We start from the raw sequence: 27,267 nt of genomic DNA on the forward strand, positions 1-27,267 counted from the left end.
AAATGAGGGAAAGGTGAGAGGGAAAAGCTAAAAGGACATTATGTCCCCCCAGTACTTTGCATTCCCAGGTTTTTGTTGCCTTGTGATCTAGAAGAACTTTTTTTTCTAATGAGAGGGGAAAAATACCTTTGGGACACAGAAAAATTCACAAGCGGGCCTGATTCAGCAACCTGACTCACTTCACATGGGAATAGTCCCAACTGGTTTCATCTCCTAGTTATGACTTCAGTGATAGCCACTTTAGGTGGTTTACTCATGCAAACAAACATTATTCCAAGTGAGCAGAGACTGTAGACTGGAAATGTCCCCTGCTGAGCTATGGCCAAATAGAAAAGAAAATGGAGGGAGGCTGAAATGTGAGCACTGAAAGGTATTTTTCAAGGCAAAGCTCAAGGGAATTTTTCAATATAGTCAGAAATCTATTTAGCAGTCCCTTTGCATTTTAAAATCTCTGGTAGGAAAAATGTCATTTTTCTTAGATTCTACCTCCTTGCCAAGATTTGTATATCAGGAATAAGAAAGAAGAAAACATAGCAGACAGAAATGAATGAAAACCCCAATGCACCAGGTTGGCCAGGCCATGTTTCCTGACTATAATAATTCAGTTTTTTCTGACCTTTGAAAAGCTTTTACACTAAAACCCACACCAAATCTTTCCTTTTTCTTCAGGTCTACAGTCTTCCCATCCATAGCTATGACTTTTGCAGTCAAAGCTGGAGACTACAAGCTGCAAAATGCATTGTGTTTTTGATTAACTGAATTAATTAACAAATATAAATACCAGGCATAAGGCTGGTAAATCTGTTTACCTGTGTTTATTAATTTAGACAGCAGGCAAACTACATTCCACTTCTTGAGAGTTAATATTTTATATTCAACTCATATGGCATGGTTGCATTTTAGACTTTCTTTAGTACTGGGTATGTATGAGCCAAACATTACTTTTACACCCACACATGGGCATATCTGGCAGCAGCAGAAGGCAGAGGGCCAATTAAGGCATTTCAGACCCTTAGTGTGTCAGGAACTTTCCAAGCCCGTGCTGGGCTGCAGGAGAATTACCTCGGCGTGCATCTCACCCAAGCAGTGGTCTCAGGAACAGCTGGATTTTCTGCTGAGCACAGGGAGGATCCGAGGAGTAGAGCTCCTATGTGTTTCTGCAACCTCTTAGCCAATGATGGTATCTTAAGTTTTCCTTTAAATGAAGACGAGGCAAATACATGGTACTCTGTTATCATTGGAGAAAAGTGTTGCAGGACTGAAAATGGAAGAGAGGAGGCAAAGAGAATGAAACTATCCACATGAACATTATCACTGCAGGAACACAACAGTCCAGAATAAGTGGATTTAGTCTTCCATGCTCTCCTTGTAAAAAGTCAGAAATTGTCTTGATTCCTGACGACAATCTGTGTTGATCCCCACCTTCCCAATGAAAAAAACCCAACAGGGATGAGGAAGAGAAAATTTGTGAATCTGCACCAGAGAAGTATTAGGGCTTGAATAAAAAGTAGCAGCACATCTGTTCTAGGGCAGGAGGGAGAGCAGTACTCCACCTACTCTCTCATAATCCTGTTCAGTCATATTGGTTTAAAGCTGGTAAATTTCCCCAGTTTTCTGGGAAAACAAAAACAAAACCAAAAAACAAACGAACAAAAAAAACAACCAAAAAAACCCCTAAGTATAAGAAAGTTTTGGGTCCATATATCTTCATTTTCAGAAGTATCTTCAAGTACCATTGCTGGAGACTTTGTAGACTCCTAACTTTGTGCATCAGGGCACTGATCTCAGTGGTCCATAACCCTAACCATGACTCTGCATAAAAAGGTCCAGAGAGCTATTCTGGGATATACAATTCGAATGAGGATTTATTGCTTCTCTCTATATTACTATCAATTAGCATATTCATTGCATGCCCAGTGTCTCCCACCAATCAGCTCAAAGGACTTCACAGATCATTGTTCAACATAATCCATCAGAAGATGAACAAATGCTAAACAGAGCTCCTCAAAATTTTCTGGTTTTTAGTATTTCAGTCACACTTTTTAAATTAATGTTTCTATTTTCAGTGAAAGATGTGGATAATAAAAAACAAACCTTCACAAATTTTCAGAACCAAAGTTCAGCCTGTTCCAGTTTTAACTATTCCTCTTAGATAAATGGAAAATACTTCCCTAACATAGCATTTCTCAAAACAACAGTATATTTTGTGTGACAGCATGATCACAAAATTACAATGTAGTCAGTCCAGAGCAGGGAGAAACTGTCTTATTTTTCCAGTAAATACTACTGCTATTTTCCAACTTGGTATGATTGCCAGAGAGAGCTTAGGAAAAATAAATATATATAGTGCAAAATAAGCCATACAGACAGCAGGGGAGAATTTTTCAGACACCACTGGAATCTTATTAAAATATTTAAAGTGAGAAGGCCCAAATTATCAGCCAAATCCAGGGACAGGAAATATGTGAGACTTTATTAACAGCTGTGATTGTGTGTTTGTAATAACTTTCATCTGTTTCATGTACACCCAGGTTGTTCTTCCCTCCATTTATCACCTCCGCAACACTAAAAAGTCAATCAATGCCCACGGGTGAAAGCTCTGCAAGCACAGCCACTGCCTCCCTTCTGCTTCAGCCTCAGCAGGAGAAGCTTCCCCGCCCGGCGCTGCAGGGACCACCACCAAGGGTAATTGAATTTCCATGCCTATTCAGCCCCGGGTCTGCGTGCTGACACTGCCAGCCGCCAGCGCCGGTTTGTCTCTGCAGAGCACTCACCACGGCAGCATCGAGGGCTGCTACCAAGGGACGATGGGGTGGTTCTCCCGCAGGCAACGTATCGAGGAATAAGTAGCTTAACCAAGATAACCAACGCATTGCAGAAAAGCTCTTTGCTAGACATCGTATGAACGACCATTGGCCATTATTGACTTCAGCTCAGTTTAAGCCTAAAGGATACATTTGAGGGACTATGCATTCATTTACTGCCTTCTGTGAACCATTTGCTCCTTTTGGTGTTGATCGCCCCTGTGCACAAGCACACCCATTAGATTTTCTTTTCTGTTTTCATTAACCTGTCGAAAGATAGTCTAGAAATCTAAAAGAGCGCTGTCATCAGGAGAAGCGAGTGATTAACACTCGACTGTGATGTTTAAAGTTTAGCCTGGCAAATACATACTGTAACTGCTAAGGAAAAACATGCAGTGCAGATGAAAGGCGACGTCTTTCCTCCCCCTTATCATCATGCCTAAATATCCCCTTTTTGTAAAACAGTTGAGCTGTTAAGTTCTATGCTAAGGCACGTACACACTTTGGAAAGGTAATTTGAAAGCGAGTTGAGCCATGACAAATAGGGACAGCTGGCCTAATTGAATCATTTGATCTAAGACAGCTCAACTTGGTTATCCTCACTGCAGCCCACATTGATATTAGCGAGTGAATCATTAGCCATGAAATCATGTCGACTTTCCCGATGCAGCGTTCTTGACATGACAGGGAACGCAGTCTGCCTTTCATTACAGCACCAATGAGTTCTTCAGTCTGTCATGAAGGGAGAAAAAAAAAAAAGAAAAAAGAAGGAAAAAAAAAAAGTGTCTTGAAAACTTTTAAGCTCAGCAACAGAAAGTAATTTGCTTCTACGTACATCATAGAGCAGCTAAAGGAAAGACCCTTTTGGTGGGTCTCAGGTTACCTGTTAGCCTCAGCCTTGCTCAGCCTCCTGTGGCAGGCACAGTCTGCTGGTGGGACACCAGGTCACCATTTAGTAACTATTTCCTTATTTCCTAGGGCTTATTTCCTTTTCCTGTGTTTGTGCAGACAAGAAAGTCTGCAGTGTCATGTGTATTTGTACAGGCTATTTATAGGAGTAACTTCTTATCACATAACTCTTTTGTATGTTAACAAATAGCAGGCTAGAGCTGCATCTTTGGCATTTGGACCACAATTTTTGGCTGTTCTAAATGCTAACAGGACTGCTCCTAATCTAACTTACATTTCATCTATCCTAGCACACAAATAATCACCAGAGTTATTCTCAAATATCTCCAAGGTATTTAGGAAGAGATATCACCCTTTAAAGTCCTTCCTTGATTTGCAAACTAATGGGCTCATCCAGCTGCCATTGAATGGAATGGAAATTTTCCATGGGAACAGAGCCAAAGCCAGATCCCAGGCTGTTTTAACAGGCATAGGTGGACAAAATTACCTGATGGTTTAGATCAGATTATTGGTGGCAGGACCAGACAAACACAATTTGGGCAAAACTAGGAGCCTGATGAAATCTGGGTAACATCCAATTAAGGAAGAGCGACAGAAGCAGATTTTTTATTTATTTATTTTTTTTTTTTTAAGTCAGAGACACATGCCAGCACTGGATGGGGACAAGATTCAGACCTTGGAAAAGAGAACTACCATATCTTATCTTGCCAATAGTGGTCTAAATAGCATCTCTGTAATCTGTCATGGAAAACAGAAGAAAAAAGAAATAAGCACAGGGGCAGGGGTATTTATAAATCAAAACCAAGCAATCCTAAAGACAAAGCTAAACAAATTGAAAGCCTGACAAGGTACCAGAAAGTCTGATAATGGCCCCAAAATCTTATTTTCTTGGAGGGTGGGAGTGGGGGTGGTGTTTGCTTAATAGCAGGTTTTCTTCCACTTAAATATGAAAGATAGGTGCAAGGATTTTGTTTAAAAATCTGTTTCCCTGTAACAAGTAGCTATCAGTTTGGTAAACAGGGCTCTTTCCATCCCAAATGTGGAGTTACATTCTATGTCATGAAGGTTGGGAAGTGATCATTATTTACCAGAAGGGGAAAACCTTGCCAGCTTGCCTTCTGGAGAGATGGAAATATAACAGTAGCAAATGGGTAGGAGCTAATCAACATAGAAATTAGATGTACAGAAGAGGCACAGACTTTTTTCAAAGAAATAAAATAGTGAGAAATTGTCAAGTCATTGACACCAATGTTTCTCTCAATTTTTGCATTTAAAAAAAAGCCTTTATCAGGATGGCTGCTTAGGTTCAGTGAAGAATTTCTGTTCAGTACAATTCACCCAATGCCTAGGAAATTCATCTGACTGAGTTAGCATCTTAACTGCTTGGTTATAATGGAGTAGTAATCCTTAATTGAGCTGTTTTGTGTGAATAACTATATAAATCATAGAGAAGGCAGCTATTTGTCTATTCTGGTGATTAGACTAATCACCTGGGATGTGGGAAACCTGTGTTCAGGCCTCCCCTGTGCCTGATAAACCATGTTTACACTTCAAAAACCACCAGTATGTCCCTGTGGTGTTTCGGGGGGGGGACGGGTGCATGGGCCTGGGAAGCATTCCCGGTGCTGGACCTGAATTCATAAGCCCTGCACAGGCACTGCGCTGCAGCCGGCAGTCCCAGACTGCGCTCAGCAAATCTCAAGCCAGCTCGGTCCAAGCAGGGATGCCAGAGCTCAGGTATCTCCATGCCATGCCCCGCTGCATGTGTAAAAGCAAGATCGGCTATATGGAAAACCAGTTCCAAGAGATGTGCATCTTAAAAGCCTCCAGAAATGGAGCTACCACATTTCCCATATGTAAACCATCCCATGCTTATCCATTCCCCTCATTAGAAAGACTTACTCACTTGGCAGCGTAAATCTCAGCTGTGTAACAACTTGAAGACTGTTGTTATATTTCCCCTCAGTCTTTCAAATCAAAATGAAGACATCCCTTATTTTCCTAGCTACTTGGGAAAGATAGGGATGAGGTAAGTTTGTAACTCTAAGTTATGTATTTTTCAAGTTGCTGTTCTGAGGTAGGAAAAAACCAACATGTGTCAGTTAAGCTTTTGAAGAGGGATTACTTCTTCACCCTTTGCAACCCAGGGCTCTAGTGAGACATACTTACCATTTTTCTGCCATTGCTTACGCTTTCTACCAACTGATTAGCTGATGTGGCTTATTTGTTTAGAATGTTTGTCTGCAAGAAAGGCACAATGACTATATGTAGGTCAGCCCAAATGTGTGCCAATGAAACTTTCATAGAATCATTGTCTTGCATTCAGTATATGTCAACATGCCACAGAAAAGATGGTTCTGAAAGATTTTATTAGTTCTGAAGTTTTTCATTAGCAGTGTATACGTGCATGTCTGTAAAATATGTCAGATTCTCACATTTCGTAGGGAGAGGAAAACATATATATTTCAGAAATTTCTAGAATGGTCTCAGATGCCCTCTTTAAAACATCAGGAAAGTGACAGTTGCTCTCCTGAGCTCTCCCAAAGCAACCTATGAACAAGCCTTTTACACTTGGAAAGTAGATTTCCTGCCTTTCTAAAACACAGAGCAAGCCCATTTTTTCCCTTTGGACTGTTCAGATGATAGGAGGCCTTAAACCCATCAAAAACACCCATGGCTATTTCCCACTCTGAGCTGCAATATGGTTTTTCAGTGCATGCAGCCAGCTGCAAGGGAAAACATTTCTCTGTCAGCCCTTTCAGACTGGCTGCTGTTGGAATTTGGGTTAGTACATGGTGAATGAGATGTTTAGCCTGCATGGATCACATCACTATCATCCACATAAAAGCTTTTGGGGGTGCACGAACACATACATGCACCTTCATAACACAGATGTATCTCCCATTGTTGCCAACTCCAAGCATTCAAGCCCCAGTCATAAGACTGGCTAAAAATTAATAAATTTTCTGTATATCTAAAAATATATTTGACTATATCAAGGAAAAGTGCTGAACCTTTAGATGAATGAAATGGGTTAATTGCCATTGACCTTTTTGCAGATGTTGTCTTTGGAGAGCAGCTCCATCAATCCAGCTCAGCCAACTAAGCTCCTGTTGAATTTTCATCAGTACAGAAGTGGAAGATAGACAAGGGTAGAGTAGGCTATTCCCTTCATGCATAAGCTGCACAACTTTTCTGGTTTTGTATTTCTAACACTTGATAAGCTTCAATTTTTTTATTTTTTTCCACCAAAAAAATTCTTGAAAAATAACAAGCATTGGTTTTCTGCACCTTTCTGCCCTCCTTTGCTACCAACTTTCTGATTTTTTTAAAAGCTAATTAAAGAATGTCCTCAACAAATATCATTTTCACAACATTTTTTTTAAAAAATATATACAGCTTCACTTCCTTGATGCTAACACTCAGCCATAAAACTCAGTTTTAGGGATCTTCTTTAAAAACCTTTCAAAATTACAGAGATAACATTGGCCCTGATTTCTTCATCTGTCCAATTTCCTCTAACCTAAAGATGCAAGGTTTATTTAGTACTTAAGAAAAGTGAATGTTCTCTGTCTTGGAAGAGTCTGATTTAGTAGCTCGTTTCAGCGTGAACCACAGTAATGTAATGCTTTTATTCACTGATGAATTTGAGCAGTACAGCGTTAATCACTCTCACTACCGTATGTCACCTGAATAATCAACAAACCCCAATGATACATGTTCCTAGATCCTGTAGAGTGCCATTTATCACCGACGCAGAGCCTGTTTATTCTTGACTTGTCTTATTTGTGCAGAATAAGCAGGGAATTTACTGCATAAATAATGCTAGGTGGGTACCATGTAAACCAAAATACAAGGGGTTTGAACCTATTCAGAACCACGTATGTCTGAAAGAGGTAGAAAAGGTGGAGAGTGGAACTTCAGTAGTGATCATAAAATACATTTCATTTATTTATAACTTTCAAGAATATGCTGGTGAACTCTTTAGGATGGATCCTACTACTCATGTAGGTCATCAGATTTCTGATGTTGACAGTCTCAACTGTAGTTCAGAGGAAAGTCTTTCACAAAACCACCCTCTGCTTTTACGGGTTTTTCTGTAATGTCATTTGCACATCCTTGCCTGAGTGTATAAAGAAAGGTGTATTCTTTGCACACTTTTGAGATTGTGGCAGGACAGTGAAACAGGTGCCAAATGACAGGATGGGGACTAAGATGGCAGTGACATTGCTCCCTACCTCTCACACCGCCTGATGCACAGGGCTGAGCATGCAGATGTGCTGCCCTTGCATTTGCCACGTCTCCAGCCTCCTCCAATTCAGATCATGGCAGAGGCAGGATCTCACACGCTGTATGTATGTTGTTTCTTCATTTCCTACTGGAGTTAGGTTCCCGTCTGTGAACTGGTAGAAGCAGTGGCAATCTAGCTCCAAGTTTCTGTCTCCTAAGGATTTAAAATTGCATTTCAAGAAGAAATAATCTAAAAGGTAACAGTATCTGTCTTAATACTGAAAAACAGCAAGAGAGGATTATGAAGCCTTGGCAAAGTGGCACAAATCAGGTAAATTTAGCCAGTTTTACATGCAAGGCTGAAATCAACATATCGGGCAACAGGCAGTATTTAGCTATACAAAGGTGACCCATCAGTCACAAAATGGCAAAAGATGGACAAATATTGAAATGACACACTTGTATCACCAAGACATCTCTAAGTGATCTGGCTCAGGCACTGCCATATACGAGACATAAATCAGATATTTGGTAATCCCTCAGGGACAGTCTATCAGCTGTAACTCTCATGCTTCTACATGTCAAGTATTTTCCGAGGTGAAGCTTGTTCAAAATCTCAACCTTATTATGTCTGAATCATGCTGTAAACCTAATGAGGCTAATTGCAGTTACTGAAAAGACAGAACTAAGGGAACATGACCAGCCTATGAAAGGACAGCACAGTACTTCATAGTTTTACTGGGAAAGTCCTTCAAATGGTCTTGAAGAAGTCTTTCTACAAGCTCTGCAGCCCAGCCTGGGACAAAGTAGTTCATCCTGCCACAGATAAACAACTTTATTTAGAAATTTGAGGGCTATTAAACAAGGTGAATTTCCCCAGTGAATCAGCACAAATTTATTAATCCAGGTGTTACTCTAATTGTGATTCATTGGGGATAGGAACTCTGTTCAATGGTCCTCAAACTTACACTTCCATTTAGTGCTGTGCTGCAAACACAAGACTAGGAGCTACGAGCTGGCATACAATCCTATATATTTCCTCATATTTTGCCATTATTTCTACTTAACTGTGTTAGCAATTCTGTTTTTACTTTTCTAATTATAAAGTGGTTGATCACAGTCAGGTTTGCCCCTCTAATGCCTTGTACCTGCAGTACCATATTTACTATTTTCCAATTATAAAGAAATACTTAAAAGAAGGAAAATCCACACCTGATCACAAAACAGGACTGGCACAGACCTCAGTCAGTTAGTGCAGACTTCACTATCACAGACAAACATGTAATTTAAACGTTTCACAAATTAATCCCACTCCACTTGAAAAACACATTTTCTTTTTCTTCCTTTGCGGTGGAAGACTATTTAAAAACCCCAACCCTTCTCTAAGTATCTTGCCTTAATTTCCAGCTACATCTTTCTTACCACACTGTTGACTCATTATGATCTTTATCTTCACCCTTTTAACAACCTTTTTTTCCACCAAGCTTCTCTGCCATGCCGGAGGAGATGGACCAAGTGGTCACTTGTTTCAAAACCTCTTTTAAAATGCCACTCTACAGCAATGAACCTGCACAAACACAGGCCACAGACACCATACAGTGGGACCAGATATCACAGAACACAGTTGCTCAGTGTGACGTTGCTGCATATCTGTGCAGTGCCAAAGTGATTCAATGTCTTATCTTCCACATCCCTGAAATGGTGCATGTATAAGCAGCAATGATGTTCAAGGAAAAACTGGCTGGATCTACCCCTGCATATGTGCACAAATATTTAAACTGAATTAGAAATAGTGGGGCACATAATATGCGTGACAATTCTGTTCCATCGGCATCACCTGTAAAATGCTGCACATAGCTACAGCACCATGGAAATTTCAAGCTGTCACCCAGCAGGACTCAAGCATTTACCTAATGGGTTGCAGGTATCTGTCCACTGAGTAAACAGATACAGTCATGATAGTGGCCCTTCTGTTGCCCACCATCCATTTACTCCCTAAGTGCTGTGTATCTATGGGTTTAATTTTGTTTGCTGAAATCATTAAACAGGGAAACATTTGTATCTGGAATGAGTGTGAGGTGAAGAGAGACAGAGATTTAACACCAGTGTGTTAAGCATAAGCGACCATCTCGTTCATCTTTTAATGCCACCCCTCACTACTCAAATCTGTTCGGCATAGCTGTAACTTGCTGCTGTATGTTGAGACCACACTTCCAGATGTAAAGGTTTTGGCTTTCCAGTCCAATTTCCCCTAGCTCAGACAGGAACTTTATTTCAGTATTATACCTGTCACTCTCAATGATTCATCTATATTGCTCAAACGAGCTGTGTAGTAAATTTATTCAGAGTACAGATATACCTATATAGGTTCAGCTCTACAAACAAGGCAAGGAAAACTAGTGCTCTCTGGTAAAATAACTACATGATACTACGAGGAAGAAATTCCCATATTGATGCACTGAACTCAGTATGCAATAAGGGACTTCCAGCTCTCTGCAGTTTCAGGCAGGATAACACTTTCAGATGTTAGTTTCCTTCATGTTTGCTTTAAAGTTTCTATCCCTTGAACACATCATGAATACAACATGAATATAGTGAACTCTGTAATTTAATTCCTGGAAACTTCCCCAAAGATATCACCCCTTGCCTTATCTGTCCAAAAAAAAAAAAAAAAAAGGTTGGTATGAATTATCAGATTGAAACTGACAGACTTTTAAAATTTATTATAAATCGTATTTAATGGAGTTCATTTTGGTATCACCAAAAAAAGTAAAAATCATACAATTGTTTCCTTCCTTTACTGACACCCAAGATCACAAATCCTTAGGATTCCCTTGAATACAGTGGGGCTACACATCTTTTCAGGGGCCAAAGATTTGCCCATTATATTTTGCTGTGGTGACTGTAGAGTGACTGGAAGTTCCCAAAGCATCCAGGCTAGGGTGAGAAACACAAAAAATTAATGAAAACTGTCCACAGCCTCCCGCAAACAACCACAGAAGTGGAGCCAGGCACCCACTGCTAGCTCTGAACTTTGTCTAACTGCAGGGGGCCTGCCCATCCATGCCACCCATGTATGGATGAAACAAGAAAAGGGAAGGTCAGGAAAAAACTGGGGAGGCAGCTGCATGACGTGACAGGAGATCCGTGTTTGAGCAGATGCTGGTAACCACTCACCCAAAGCACCTCAGTGGTGGTTGCCGCCATCTCCGCTCATCTCCCCTTTGCCAGCAGATCGGTGACTTCAGGCTCCCACTGATAACCACTTGCTGTGCTTCATCCCTCATGGTTAGCCAAAAACCAGGACAGGTCAGAGGGCCTCTCTTACCTCTTAGCAGAGTTTGGGTTTTTGGAAGGATTTAGTAGCCCCAGTCCAGATTTGCAGGAAACACTGTACAGTAGTCCAAACACTGTACAGTAGTCCGGCCTGCAGTCTTAGCCTCACTGACTCCACCAGATAAAAAAGGTGATGATGATGTTGATGTTGATGATGATGATGATGATGATGGTGATAATAATAGCTTGTGGTTTGATACATGGTTCCCCAAAGCCTAGAAAGAGGAAGATGTTTTCAGAGCAGCTTCCAAATTCACATGTAAAATTAGAAAGCCAGAGGGCCTCAACAGAAAAAGAGAGAAATAAGGAAAGGCTATGATAACTGAAAGTAAAATGAGACATATGATTTATGTATAATGTAAGGTTACCTTTTTAATTAATTTGCTCTCATGCAAACCCCCGAAATCCCCATTGCAGATTTTTTTAATATTGGCAATTTCTGCTGTTTGTATTTTTTTGTACCTGATAAGGAAATGAATAGGTCTTTGTCTGACACTACGTTTTAGTTATATCCTCCGATGAAGTTCCAAAGGAGTTTTGTGAGGCTGGAACAGCCCACAAAGGGAGTCAGTTGTATGTTCATAGCGTACTGCAAGTTCATCTATAAGTGGAAGTCTAATTGAATTTTCTTTATACAATATTAACTAGTAAAGAAACTCTCATTCAGCCACTTCCAATTTCCATCATGAAAAAACCTCCCAAAAACTTAGAGGCAAAAAATTGCACACAAATATGCCATTATTTTAAAGTATAAGTATTAGAAATTAAGAGAAAGGTCCCTACTTTTCCTTGTCACATTCCCTGTACTCTGGATAATATGTGAGTGAAGACATTCGCTTTCATTTTGAACACAAGCCAGAAGCTGTAGCTGGACTCTAATCGCATATTCCTGCAAAATTTTAGAAATTTAGAATTTAGAATCTTTCCCTTTTCTCAGTCATGTAGTTTGTTCCTTTAGAAAGTTACGCTAGTTTAACAACACTTCAGGTCACTACTAAGGATTGATGTGAGATCAAAAGCAGAATGGAAAAACCTGATTTCCCTTTGGCTTAAAGAAAAAAAGTGGAAGAAATTGATCCTGTTTTGAACATTTTTTCACCACAGTTAAGGTGAAATGTTTGATGCCACTGTGTTTGCTATCCTACTAATGACTCACCATAACACACAAATTTTTTGTTATGCAACTTTAAGCTAAAAAACTTTTCATTTCCTAACCAAATTTACTATCACTGTAGAACCTGAACATCAATAGCTCTATTCAAACCTCAGCCAAACGAGGTTTAACATCCTAAAACTTGAGAGCTTCCTTAAATGTTAATTTAATGTGTGAGGGTTTTTTCCAGATTAATTTCAGATTAATTTGCATATAGGTATTTGTGCAGCTCAGGCAGTATCTTCCCTTTCTGTCAGTTCCATCATCTAATGGATGGTGGAAAGCAGAAAATGTATAGAGAAGATGTATAGTGATAAAGTAAGTTGAGGAAGATTTAATTACAGTCTATTATTACATATTTTGCCCTGGCAAGCATGAAAAGGTAAGAGTAACATAAATTTGCTAATGTTTAGAGTGATAGAAGATACTGGAACATCTTAGATAAATAAAGTGGGCAGTTTGAAATGGCAGAGCAAGGTACATGACTATTATTAATGCTACTGCACTCACTGCTGAAGTTAAAAATGGTTTGACAACATAGTATGCTTTATGCACATGAAATGAATTTAATATTTCTACTAGCACAGTTAAAAATACATAAGAAATTTCAGAAAGTGGGTTTATGGGTGTCTGAGGGAAATCACCACAGATGGGTATGGGAATTCTGAACTGTTGTGAAAATTGCTAACACTTGCAAAACACTAGCTGAAAGAAAACAGAAAAATATTCTTGCTGCTCCCAGCATAATCATTTATTTAATAGGGACATGCCATTTATGTTTGGAACTTTTTCATATGTTTCCAATAGAGTATGTCTACAGGGACAAGTTAGAATGAAGCAAGTTAGAGCTGAGTATGTAATATAGTAAGGTTCAGATCCAGAATTTTACCAATTATTTGTTTGGGGCCCCTGTAAATCTGACCTCCATACCATGGTTTGGATTTCCACTGGTAGCAATAAAACCCCAAATTCAGTTATTGGGAGGTTATCTCTGCATCACATGCCTCCTTCCATGTTCCTACAGTGCAATCTGTTATATTTCCACCAGGTACTTAATAGCTGGTCTTCTAGAACTCATTAAGTACTTCATATCCCCATAACAGGTGAATGAATCTGTTTACCAACATATGTCACAGAAGATATCCTAACTGACCCAGAACTGCAAAATTAGTGCTACACTGTGCCCACTGAATGTGGCAAGGATGGCCACGGCTCTCCCCTGAGCCTCCAGCATAGAGCCTGGGTGTGGTGGTGATCCCCCATGCTTGGATGTCACTACTCAGTTCTTCTCCAGCATCTTCCAGACCAGTGCATAAAGAGAGCAGCAGTGGCAGCCCGGAGAGCCACACCATTACTTCCATGTCAGGATACTTCAAGTATAGTCCCTAGGGCACGGGAAGGAGCTCTCTCAAGAGGAGAGATACAATATGGTTTGCCCCTTAAGAAGAAGAGCCAACCATGTCTAATAGGGACGATGGCTGAAATCACTGACTGCCAAGAAAAACGTTGTTTTGATTGGGGGCCACAAGAGAGAAACATAAAGCAAAAATCATTAAATAGCTAGAGCAGGGCAATAGCTACTACAAAACAATCTGCTAAAAATGGCAATTCACGATAAATCATTCTTATCATCGTACCCTAAGTGCTATCTCATCATAGCTCACAAAATAAAACATTGTCAATCTGAGTAATAATAAAACAAACACTGAAATCATACCACAATATTGACAAAATGTAAGATAATCAACAAACTATTAGAATGGGCCTGTTGACTCAAGCAAATGGAATGTAGTAGAACAGCTGTTCCCTTTATCCTGCCCATAAAGGAAAACCTTGGTGACTCACTGAGGGCTTTATCAATTACCAGCTTTTTTTTCCCCCCTCCCTGGTATAAATATCATTCTTCAGCTCTGTCTTGTTTGTCCGGCTTGCACCTATCTGGAGTCTGCTTGCCATAGCAAGTGCTGTTAAACACTCACCACCTTCAACAAGGAAATGAGATAAGAAAAAAAGTAATCTATTTTCAAAATTGTTAACAGCAAGTTAAGTGATTTAGCATCCACCAATGGGCAGAAAAGAGCCTAAGAGCTTTTGGGAGCCTTTTCAGTTTCTGCATCAAAATGTAAAGAGGTCCAATGGGAGCGAAATGAGATTTCGTTGACTGATGCCAGAAAATATTCTTATTTGGGCTTTCAGGAAGATGGTATGGTAATAAGCATGACTTAGGGGAAACTACAGCCCAAAGAGTCAATTCTAGATCATTGCAACAATCTCAGTCATAATTTTTCCCTGTTTAGGAACTTGAGATAATAGAGACATTGTAGAGCAAGACAGATGCTTAGGGGCACTCCCTAGGGACTATAGATTTTCTAGATTTTTTTTAGCATTGAGTCACAACATGGTGCAAAGACATTTATTTCCCCAAGGACCTGCACTTTCTAGAAAAAAAAAAAGTTGTTTTTATCATGGGTTTCGCTACTAAAATGGCATTTAGTATGCTGTGTGCAAAAACAGTCAAATAATCTCTAAGACATTGCATAACAAAATAGAATATATCTAAATTGCTCTATCATTGCAATTATAAAAAACTACTCAAGGTTGGAAAGTTAAACTAGAGGAATACATTTACATAAGCATGACTGCATTCATTTTTGATGGCTGATACTGAGTAACACAGTGAAGATCAAGCCCAGAAAAAGGCAAGGATCTAGCCCTACCTTTTGAGACCGCTGGTTTGAGATGTAGCCCACAGCTCTCATGGGGAGCTGTGAAGAGGAACCTAGCATTTTAAAAATTAAGGGTTTGGGGAAAAAGTAAGAGACAAAAACAAGAATAAAACTCATAAAGCACCAGTAACTGTAGAGCGACAAAACTCTGCCAGTATAGGAGGGACCAAAAAAATACTGAAAACCAAAAACAAACAAAAAAGCTCAAACAATTAACCAAAATTCAAGTAAAATATTTTTGTAATTTTTTTTATAACATACTTAACATTTATAAATGTTCTTGTTCAACGTATGCAAACAATGCACTGATGTTGTGTTAGCTCACATACTAAGCTGCTGTAAAACTTGGGTGAGAGTCTTCGTCTGGTGGGAGCAGCCAGCTGACTTATGAAAGATGTCATGTCATCTTCAGAGCTACACCTTTACGGCCATGGCTGGGGTCTGTCTGCTGCCGTGAACAGCTCAAACTCACCAGCCTGAGCTAACAAAACCTATTCTTCTGGAAAACAGAGGTCATTTCCAACAGGTAATTTCCAAGAGTTGGGGGGGCCGGGCAGATCTCCATCACCACCACCGCCACCACTGATGATGGGTGGCTGATCGGCACGTTGCCGGTGGCCAGGCAGGAGCATCTGGCTGGCAGTTGCTAAGAGACAGCACATGCCAATGTGGCTTGAATGGGAGCCAGCCAAAACAGCGGGGTTGCGGGAGGGAATGGCTCACACCCGGAATACCGACTCCTGTCATCTTTTTCCTCAGCTCCCGCCGGCTTCTTAGCGTGGTGGGAGTCAGTTTGGATTGGGGAGGCCTTTGCATGAGCAGCGATGGCTTTGCCAATTCTCCCCAGTCCCACTTCGTAGCATTTATTGATAATAGCAATGTGTTAATTATAAGAGACTTGCTCATGGACTGTGAATCCAACAGGAAGGAACACATTGCAGTACAAAATGTTACCCTCGCACTGACATGCGCCCACCCACCTATTATTTTCCTCCTATTTTAATTACTTTCTATTTGAGTCTCAATATGGCTGCTTCTCCTTTGTGTTTGCTGAAGAACCAGAGCTAGTGAGACAGCAGAACAGGTCCTCCAGTCGGAAGCTTCACGTTTGGCTCCCCAAGAAGTCTCTGATGCAAGAGCACTGGGAAACAGGCAGGCAGCTCTGAAAATCTTCATGAAACTCAAGAGCTCTTTGGAGTTTAGTCTCAAGGCTGGTCCCCAAAGATAAACCAGAAGCATTTTATTTCAAAAGTTTCAGGCATGTCGACAAGGAGAAGTCCACTTGTCCACTCAGTTCAACGGACACATTCACATAAGCCATAATTAGTCACAGAATAAGCATTAACATCATTCTCTTACAAAGACCTTTCCAACTGCTGCAGCTAGAGATTTTAGCTAAGAGTGTTTCTGAATTTTTAAATTCAGAGTCAGATTTCAACCCTGGACTGGAATGTAAAAAAGTCTTCCTTCATCAAACACAAATCCATCAGCTGTGAAGCTGCATTTTAGAAGCAGTGATGGCCTGTACAAGGTTCATGAAAAGCAGGATTAAGAAGCAGGATAAAAGCAGAATTAAAAGTGCCACACAAACCAATTTTTTTTTTTTCTTGAACAATTGCTCTGTTTTCTGAGCACCCTCTTTCTACGCAGAGGTTACCAGCAGTCCTGGCTCTGCAACAGGAGTCATGCACAGCCCACCACGCAGGCACCCAGCCGCATCTTAGCAGCTAGCAAACAGGGAGGAAAGAAAGGACTCCTCCTGTCTTGGATTCAACGAAAGCACAGTGAATTTCCACATCCTCCCACTTTACACAGAGGACAATATTAGAAGGAGTTACCTGCATTTGTCACTGAGGAAACTGAAGGTCTTGACAGTAAGAAGGCAAATGTGAGTTGGCCTCTGAATGCTGACCTAAAGCCGCTAGCAGTATACTGAATTTCTTGCTTTCATCTTTTGTCAGGTCTCTTCTAAACAGCATTAGAGTCACCCCAGAAGAATACAGGTGAGGCACTTTATGGGAGTGGTCGTGTTCAATTACATCAGTCTGTCTCTCAAAAACCAGCAAACAAAACTGTATTGGTTTTGTTTGGCAAGGTTTTGGTAGCGGGGGGGGGGGGGGGGGGGTTACAGGGGTGGCTTCTGTAAGAAGCTGCTGGAAGCTTCCCCTGTGTTCGAGAGAGAGCGAGCCCATACCAGCTGGCTCTGAGACGGACCCGCCGCCGGCCAAGGCCGAGCCAATCGGTGATAGTGGTAACGCCTCTGTGATAACATTTTTAAGACGGAAAAAAAAGTTGGGACGGAGAGAAACTGCCACCGGAGTGAGGAGTGAGAACATGTAAGAGAAACAAGCCTGCGGACACCAAGGTCAGTGAAGAAGGAGGGGGAGGAGATGCTCCAGGCGCCGGAGCGAAGATTCCCCTGCAGCCCGTGGGGAAGACCCTGGTGAGGCAGGCTGTCCCCCTGCAGTCCAGGGAGGTCCACGGTGGAGCAGATCTCCACCTGTAGCCCGTGGAGGACCCCACGCCGGAGCAGGTGGGTTCCCGAAGGAGGCTGTGACCCCGTGGGAAGCCCGCGCTGGAGCAGGCTCCTGGCAGGACCTGCGGATCTGTGGAGAGAGGAGCCCACGGAGCAGGTTTTCTGGCAGGACTTGTGACCCCGTGGGGGACCCGCGCTGGAGCAGTGTGCTCCTGAAGGACTGCACACCGTGGAATGGACCCATGCTGGAGCAGTTCGTGAAGAACTGCAGCCCGTGGGAATGGCCCACGTTGGAGGAGTTCTTGGAGGACTGTCTCCCGTGGGTGGGACCCCACGCTGGAGCAGGGGAAGAGTGTGATCAGCCCTCGTCCTGAGGAGGTGAAGCGGCAGAAAATAATGTGTGATCACCATAAACCCCATCCCTGTCCCCCTGTGCCGCTGGGGGGGCTTGGTGGTGAAATCCAGGAGGGTAGTTGTGCCCGGGAAGAACGGAGGGGTGGTGGGAAGGTGTTCTGAGATTTCATTTTATTTCTCATTACCTTGCTCTGGTTGATTTGTAATAAATTGAGTTAATTTTGCAAACTGAGTCTGTTTTGCCCGTGACGGTAATAGTGAATGATCTCTCCTGTCCTTATCTCGACCTGCGAGCCTTTTGTTATATTTTCTCTCCCCTGTCCAGCTGAGGATGGGGGAGTGATAGAACGGCTTTGGTGGGCACCTGGTGTTTAGCCAGGGTCAACCCATCACAAAAACCTCTAAACATTCAACTTCCTACCTGAATTTAAAAAACCCATGTGCATAGTGCCTAACACAAAATACCTATTTGGAAGACAAATTATAACAGTGGAAAAGGAGATAAATAAAGTGAAAAAAATATTTTAAAATTGCTGTCTACTATTCAATACATAGTTTACTGCTGATCAGAATAGTATCTTTGGGATATTTCCCCATCATTATTTAATTTTCTGCAACTATTTCTTTCTTCTAAGATGTTATGTGCCCTAATGCAGCACACAAAACTTAACATATAGAGTCTTAAAACAGAAGTAATAGACATTCTATTAACAAACCTCAGTTAATATATCTATATAATCACACATCTTTCATATGAAACTATCCAAAATAAGGTTTCCTGGGAAGCTAATCTTTCACTCACATACCTAATCATTTTTAGATTGTTTAAAGCCTACAAGATAGAATTTGTAAGAGCTTTAATAGGCATTTTGCTGGTGTAATAAAATACCTGTTGAGGGTTGCATACCATCTTATAAAATCAAACCTTAAAAATACAAACTAAATGTCCAGGCCTGCAATCCTTTATCACAGCACTACCACTGAGATAAAGGAAATGATAAAGTGGCAATGAGATATCAGAATGGACTGTTCATATCCTATGTAGTCTTGCCCTGAAAGCACATTATTTTCCGACTTTATACAGACATAATCCTTAATTCACCCTTGGTTTGGCAACTTCCCCCAGTGGGGAGAGTTACAGACAAAATGACAGTGCAATAAGGACACAGTGGCAGCCTTATTTCTGAATTCACTGGTTTTTGTCAGTTTTTGTTACAATATTAAAATTATTTGAATCTGGGGGTAGTTTTTCTGTGAAGCAGACAAGCTATTGACACTGTGTGACATGGGTGACTGGGGGAGATTTTGCATGTCACAATATATTTGCACTTTGACTGTTCTATCTATGGATAGATCTGTTTTTAAAAGCTTCAGTTTATACTATGTTCCTGCAGGCCATTTCTTTGAGTTGATGAAGCAAATAATGGTGGGGTTTTTGTTTTGGTTTAACACAGCTTTTAAGGGGTTGTCAAAGGAAGACTGATGAGGGGTTAAGAATTTCTTTTTGAAGTTGTACAGCATTACCAACTAATGAGTTGATTTCTTTGATGGGTCTTTTATAGTTGGCTGCAGCTGGACAAGAATCAACCACAAAGGGATCTTGATTTTGTTCATCGTTAATTCCAACTCAACAGATGAAGTCTGGCTATCATTGTCACCTTCACAGTTTGCCTTTGTATTATGTGAAGCTCCTGTACTCAATTAACAATCTGATTAGCAAGTTCTTGCGTTCTTCAAGTAGCTTTCTTCATTACTGCCAACATATCAGGTCCTTCAAGCAGGATTATAAAACCATAATGCTTTTTTGACAATGACATAATTTATAATGCTAGTATTTAAGATACTGAAGCATACAGGCCAGCAGTGGAAGTCAGCAATGAACTTCAAAAAGATATTAAGAATCACATAGATATGGAGAGGAGAGAGTTATTTTATTAAAAGTTACAGCCAACTTAATCTTTTTACCCTCCTTTGTACCTAAGCTGCGAGTAATGAGGTTTTTAGTTTTACCACTTTTGTTCAAATTATCAAATTCTTACAGAATTAAAACAGAACAAGAAAGACCTGGTTTAGCAAAAGGCCCAGGTGTTCTGGAGTCTGGTGCAAGTTTAAATCCTCCTCTGGACTGGAAACTGGAACTGATGGCTGCTTCACAACAAATAGATGCCACAACCTTCTTGGTCCCTGCTCTCCAGTCTGAAGCCTGGAACTGCTGTTCCAGGAAGTCAGACCAAATGGAGATGATGCAGCAATGACTGAACTTGACATGGTTTAGAGCTTTGCTTCAGATTTACTTGTTTTTTTAAATAAGAGTAAATACTAGAATATTGAATAACATTTGGTTGGTGATTAAAAATGGTGTCAGACTTGTGCCTAAAGAGGGTATACTTGGTTTTATTCATACTGGATATGCATGAAATTATCCTGTTTCATTTTTATAACTGCATCTAGCCCCAGACAAAAGCAGAAGCAAATATACAAAAGATGATTATGACTTTTTAAACCTAGTTATCCTATTACAAACACACAAAGAAAAAAAGAAAGACAAAAGCATGAGGGTGAAATCCATTGCATTTACAACTTTACTTACAATGATGTATTAATGTTTAATTTTTTTCTGGATCATATCTAGCAGGTTCAAACTGAACCATTCTATTTTTTCCCCTGATTATCTGAAAGGGAAAGTTTTGTATCCACTTAACTCCATAAATATTCAGAAGCTCCTATTTATTAGATGACGTCTATAAAATAACACAGAAGTATGATACTTTTCCCTATTCCCTTTGTAACATCACATCATGTTCCCGTAACACATCATGAGACACCCCTGCTACCTTAGTGTCTAAATGTTTAAATTCACAAAATTTTAAATTCAGCACAGTGAAAGCAGTCTCTTCTTTCACACTATCCTATGGAATAGGCCATTGAGATACAACACCAGACTGGACCCTGCATGCTTCAGAGGATGCTGTATTCCTTGGAGAAACATAAAATGACAAGTCTTTCTAGAAACATAAAGGTGAAAAGAAATCATAGTTTTTCAAGGAAATGCTAGCACTTTTATTACAGCTTCTAAAGGTTTATACAATGCTTTGCACTTGAATAGCACTCTGTACTCAGTGATCCCAAAATCCTTCATAGTAGTGTATTTCACTTTGTGACAGCCCAACGAGATAGGCAAATAACATCATCTCCTTTATATAAATTGGTCAGTGAGTCTGAGAAAGTTAAGCACCTAATTCAAAGCCCATTAAGTCAAATGAAAAGACTCCCAGCAGGCTTTTGGTCAGTTGCTAATGAGACGTCTCAGGTCATACAAAAAATTTGTGACAGAGAGCAGAACTCAAGTGTCCTTATTCCAATTCATGTGTCTTAGGTAGACATCGTCCACCTTCCATATAAAAAAGATTTTTCAAAGGGCACATTTGTGCCTGTCATCCTCATAGAGGAGTGTCAAACCTGTAAGGCGATATTACACGGATTAAAGAAATAGCTACACAGCAGAAGGTCCCAGGTGGGCACAGAGAGGTCTCGGAATGAACAGCTATCCGAATCACGGTTCCAGGAAATTAAGGCCATATTTCAGACCAAAGTGACCCAAGTGTGTGCTGACCATTTTTATAAGTACAGGAAATCTTTACCAACTGAAGCATGGAGAAATAAGAGGAGGAATAACAGGAGGAATAATAACCTGATGGGAGGGGGTAAAGAATACATAGCCAGATACTTCTCCGAGATTTCCAGTGACAGGACAAGAGGCCATGAACTCAAACCGAAATGCAATAAACTCTGTTTAAACACAAGAAAAAAACTTTTTTACTGTAAGGGTGGTCAAACTCTGGTACAGGTTGCCCAGAGAGGCTCTGGAGTCTCCATCCTTGGAGATACTCAAAACCCAACTGCACACAGTCTTGGACAACCTGCTCTGGCTGATCGTGCTTGTACAGGGTTGTTGGACTAGACAGCCTCCAGAACTAACCTTACGCTCAAAGAATTCAATGGTACCTAAGACAGAAGAAACCCTCCTGGGCTGCTCAGAATTTAAGCATGCTGTGCAACAGCAGAAAGCCTTGCAATCATTTTACAACCACAAGAAATAGCTGTAAAGAAGACGCTTCCTCCTCTTTTGACCTCTAAGCTCCTCATCTACCTCATGCTGCTCCTCCAGGTCTCACACCATTACCCGTCATGACACTACAGTGACTGCTGGGGAGCAGGAGTTGTGTGGAGGTACCGGAATGCTGTAGTATAGAGATACTGTAGTTCAGAGATACTGTAGTTCAGAGATCCACCATGCCCGGAGTAACGTATGTATTGCTCATATCCAGCTACAGTGAAATAATTCTTTACTCAACCATTTTTTGTAACATTCAAAATGGACGGCTCTTTTTCAAATAATCATTTAAGAGAAAGGTAAAGAAATGGGGGTGGGGGGAGAATTATCTTATATTTAATCTGCCTACACTTTAACTGTAAAGGTTTGTCTTTTTCCTTACAAATTCTGAAAGACCTGCTTTTTGATGGATTTTATTTTCCTGCATATCTTACTTCTCAAGTTGCATATTTCAGAAAACAACTTTGTTAGAAGCATGCATTCCTTTTATTGTTAACCTTTTAAGTCCTTTTTAAGTCCTCCCAGGGACCTAGGCAGATTCAGACTTTCTTTTCAAAACTTGTCTAGTTCTTCCTGTTTGAGGGGCAGCATCAGTTCACTCCTTTGGGGATACAAATGTCTTTCATGAAACTGGGGAACTTCTGTAATGACAAAGCAGTTAGAGGTCACTGTAATGATCTTTGAATTTTATAAGACCCTGCACATTAAGATACATATCTGACGCAAGAACACACATGGATTAAATTCCTACCTCTCTGTTATCTCTTGGCTGGTACCAAACACAAGGGTTACTGGCTTTCTGGGAAACACAACAGGGCTTGAGATATTTGACCCGATCAAAGGACAACTGCAGTAATGACAATTTGGGATTTCATGCCCCTCTTGTGAAGCTCAAGTCCTTTTCTTAGATGTATCCCTATGCTTTTCCTTCCTGAATCAAACGTATTTGTTCAGTAGAAGCAGAACCTTTCCTTTTCTGCAGTGTTTGATCAAAGTTTACTTTCATCAGCATATAGCTTGACAAAAGTTGTCTTTATCCATGAATGGAGATATCCAACATAATACCAATAACAACAACAACAAATCAATGCTGTATTTATTTATGGAGAAACTTACAAAGTATATATTCATAACGAACAAAGTCCTCAGAAAAGAATTAACTCTCCTGACACTGTATCTCTTCAGCTGTTAGATATATTCTTAAGCTAAGAAGAAACAACTTTTGCTAAAATACAAGTAATTGATATGCTTATGTCTATTTAAAACTAACTAAAGCCATACCACAAAAGCCAGCTTTTCGAAAGTCATGCCCCCACCCCTCATATGCATTTTAGTCACCACAATCCCATACTGAGTGCAAAAGGTAGAGTTAAGCAACACATTTCCCTGAAATGGCAATGAAGTGCAGCCAAAATAGAGATAATTATTTTAATTAATGGTAATGATTTTAACGGTTGAACATTTTAACTAATTAATTATGATTGATTGCTTGTTACTAATCAGGAATGTGATTCAAAGTTCTAATTGAAAACCTGAGAGCAACGGGCACTAAAATATGATATACTTCTGCTGAGAGAACAGGCATTTATTTTTTATATGAAACACTTCAAACTAAAATTCATTTTGACATTTAAGATGGCCAGAAAATAACATACATCTCCTTCACAGGAGGCTTTTCACCCACAGACACAGGAATCTGAAAATACGCAGATAACCAACTTAAGCAAAAATGGGGTGCTCTTTCTGGTCTTGTTTAAAATCCGCTTAACCCTCCTGTGCTACTTTCCCTGTCAACACGGCATCACGCTGTCATACTTTAGCACACAAGGGAGAAGCTAACTGCACAATATTTATTCAGGATATGAACTCACTGAAGTAGTTTTATAGATCTGAAGCTGTTCTAAGGAACTGAGCGAGGCATTTATTGAATTAAATAGCCCCACGATCTTTTCCCGCCGATACAATCTCTCACCAACACGCTACTCCTGGCATCCACAAGCCTGGGTTGAGGAACACACTGGTAGAGCAGCATCTTTCCTACCAGAAAATCTCCCATTGCATCTGTACACCTGGAGGCACAGGCAGCACTGTGAGGGGACTCTGTTCCCCGGAGCCATAGGGATGCGCCCCCGGGAACCGGTGGCTATGGCTCGTCCCTCGACCAGCGGCCAGGCAGCTGTAGGGTTTACCAGACACCGCGGTCTGCCCCATTGCTGCTAACCAAAGGGCTGGGCTGCTCCCAGAGCAGCTGCTGGACCACTGCGAATGGCAGCGGGGTGTATCGAGGAAAAGCAGCCCCGGCGCCAGGCTTCCCAGAGATGCCAGGGGTGGCTCGGCAGCTGTGGCATGGCTGAGCCATCTGTCCCGCAGGCTGGGCACCACTGCGAGGACGGCTGCAGGAGGACTGAGAGCCCTCCATCTAAATCCCTCAACCGCAAGGAGAGGAAATCAAGTGCCACAAGGGATGGTTTGGCATTCTCCTGCCATTGGGGGTAAAGGAAGGTTGCCTCTGAAAGGGGCAGCCCTGCTTATACACTTATCCTGGCCTCCTTTTCTCTGCCTTTCTCCCAGCTTTGCATCGGATCTAGACATCCCGTGGCAGTGGGGCAAGTCCATTCAGCAAGCTGATCCAGCAGATAACTTTTGGGGAAAAGGGGGACAAAAGCCCCTATCAGCAGCAGCCCATAGTCAATGGCTTAGGTGGAACAGCCAGACGCCGGCACAGAGAGCGATTCACAAGAGGCAGCAGCCCCGGGAACTAGTCACCTCGGGCCATCAGCGGGAAACATCGCAGAATGGGAAGCTCTGAAGCAGCCAGCTTTCCAGGAAGGGGGCATCAAATGCCAGGCTGAAAGCTCAAAAATATATAGTGAGAAATCTTCCCCTGCTGCTGGTGCCTCCCTGCAATGCAAGTCTTAATTAAAAAAAAAGAAAAAATAAATGGGAGTCTCTTAGGGAGAAGGGGCTAAAAGCAAGAGTTGTAGTGCCACCAAAATGTCTCTAGAAGAACCATGAAGCTGTTTCACAGTTTTGATAGAGTATTTGCTCCCCCATTAGCTGATTTAAAAAAAGGAGAATCCCCAAAGTACCATTTGGCAACTACTATAAATAATGTTGCAGACATAATATTGTTTTCTTCTTCCAAAACAGTACTAATTTTCACAATAAATGTATGGGTTAGAGACATGTAGAGGTGGATTAAGAGAACGTGGCATTTTAAACACAGCCCTGGTACTCCTCATACCAGTGAGACTGCCTGGGGTAGGCAGTGCTCGGTCTGAAGTGGTGGTTTTAGCGAGGCGAGATCCAGCCCTACACCAAGCAGGCAATGCCGTGGGACAGCATGGCGACTGCTTACGAGCGTGCAAATGACTGGAGTAAGCACCATGCAGACGATGGAAACATGAGGACTCTGCCCATCTCCATCAAGTAGTTCAGCCCCCGGATTCGGGGCTCTGATGCCTTTTTGTCTGGCTCAGGGTTCAAGTTCAGACAAACCTCTGCAGTGATTTACTCTGGGAGCATGATTTTAAGATTGTTTTGTAAACCTGAATGTTGTTTTAATCTAAACTGCTATTTTCATCACAGTGTGTGTTGTGGGGATCAAGGTGGAGCAATTTGCCCAAATGTCTAGATGTTTAAATTCATTAGGCACCTCAATGCAGAGCCCGAGAATCCTTGGGCACTTATATCTAATACCATACACACAACCCCCAAAAAATGCGTGTCACCAAGTACCTCAGCATGATCCAGGCTTAAGCAGTCATCCCACTTGAGCTCTGCCTAAGTCTTCCCAAAGCCCAAATGAGGTCAGACCTGTGCTTAATTACAATAGTAATTACCCCTGAGTTTAGTAGCTCGACTGCTCGCATGTGCAGCGGGTGCCCCATGTCCAAAGTGCTGGGCTGTCTGCAGGACACTGTGTTCCCACCCCAAAACCAGCCAGGAGTGTCAGCTCAGGAACTGATTCATGAGTGGACCAGACATCCCTGATTTAGCCATGGCAATGCCCATTGCAGGAATACAAGCAGGAACAAATTCATTCACCTTAATTTTCCATCATAGATGTATCAGTGCCTCAAATTCAGTCCTACCTTTCTTCGCATCACAGGCAGAGAGAATTCAGCAACTCAGTCATGCAAATAGCTTTAAAGACGTTAGCACGCTTCTTCCTTAATTATTTGCACCATGCTAGAGGTATGAATTCCTTTCCATGGCACTCCTATTGCATCAGTTCTTTGGTAGAGCTGACCAGCAAACATCGATACATGATAGAGCACTTGCAATTTTATCTTCTGGAAGACACAACCCAGAACAGATTCTTTCCTGGCATTATCCCTCTCTACCTCCAAGGAGCAAGCTGGGGGAACCACAGCTTCAGGGACTATAGCTGCTAGCCTAAAAAGAGGGACAAACTGGGAGTGCGGTGTAGAAAGAACTGTGCCCTTAAGTTTACTATTTGTATGTTGAGCTATTTAGCTGGGGAAAAAAAAAATCATACTTGCTGATTGCATAAATAAGCCCCAAAGCTGCAGCCCTATGCGTTCTGCTCCTTTGAAGGACTGCCGTATCATATTAGCAGTCATCAGAGGAAACCATGCCTAGAAACTTCCCTGAAAAGCTGCAGCACTTCAAGAAGGATCAGAAAGAAATGTCACCAGGCAATACTCCCTCTTGCCCCTTTAGCATAATGGCTCAGGAGAGGGAGATTACAACAGGTTTTCATCATGAATATCTTGTGTTTGAGCAAGGAGCAATTTCCTGACAGCTTTGATTCCAAATTTCAACATTATGTCACTTGCTGAAGTATCAGACACATCATTAACCAGCTCTAGCAGGTTTTGTTATGATATGATGAGTCAATATCTGCCTAGAAAATTTAACCCATTTTTCACTCTCACATATTTTGAATGAGCTCTATCCTGGAAATGCCTGCCTTTCTGAACAACATTTCATCTGAATCATAAAATACCCTTTGATGCCTTAGTATTATACACAACACTTGCACATGCTCGTGCCTTATTCTCTGGCATTTCCATGAAGTAGCTCTATACAAGATTCAGGGTGCTTTCTAGATTTAGCTTTAATTGTGTTCCCTCTCTTAGGCAGCTAAGCATTATTCTCCACCCCCAATTTCAGAAGAAGGGAGAGAGTTGTGATATCTC

This window comes from Accipiter gentilis, chromosome 2, assembly GCF_929443795.1.
Source record: "Accipiter gentilis chromosome 2, bAccGen1.1, whole genome shotgun sequence".
Taxonomy (NCBI): Eukaryota; Metazoa; Chordata; class Aves; order Accipitriformes; family Accipitridae; genus Astur; species Astur gentilis.